The following is a 533-nucleotide window of genomic DNA, read 5'->3' on the forward strand; positions in this document are numbered from 1 at the left end:
CATGACCATAGTAAAAGTACACAGTATATGGTGTACATGTACATGACAGTAGTAAAAGTACACAGTATATGGTGTACATGTATATGACCATAGTAAAAGTACACATTATATGGTGTACATGTACATGACCACAGTAAAAGTACACAGTATATGATGTACATGTACATGACCACAGTAAAAGTACACAGTATATGATGTACATGTACATGACCACAGTAAAAGTACACAGTATATGGTGTACATGTACATGACCACAGTAAAAGTACACAGTATATGATGTACATGACCACAGTAAAAGTACACAGTATATGATGTACATGTACATCACCACAGTAAAAGTACACAGTATATGATGTACATGTACATGACCACAGTAAAAGTACACAGTATATGATGTACATGTACATGACCATAGTAAAAGTACACAGTATATGATGTACATGACTACAGTAAAAGTACACAGTATATGATGTACATGTACATCACCACAGTAAAAGTACACAGTATATGATGTACATGTACATGACCACAGT

The 533-nt window shown here is 34.0% G+C and overlaps 1 protein-coding gene across 1 annotated transcript in view; it reads left to right on the forward strand.

Annotated features, from left to right (window-relative positions):
* cenpi (centromere protein I) overlaps window positions 1-533 on the forward strand; it is a 25,638-nt gene that overhangs the window by 16,538 nt on the left and 8,567 nt on the right. The window lies entirely within an intron of this gene.

Source organism: Nematolebias whitei, chromosome 4 (genome assembly GCF_014905685.2).
Source record: "Nematolebias whitei isolate Nwh7 chromosome 4, NemWhi1, whole genome shotgun sequence".
Lineage (NCBI taxonomy): Eukaryota > Metazoa > Chordata > Actinopteri > Cyprinodontiformes > Rivulidae > Nematolebias > Nematolebias whitei.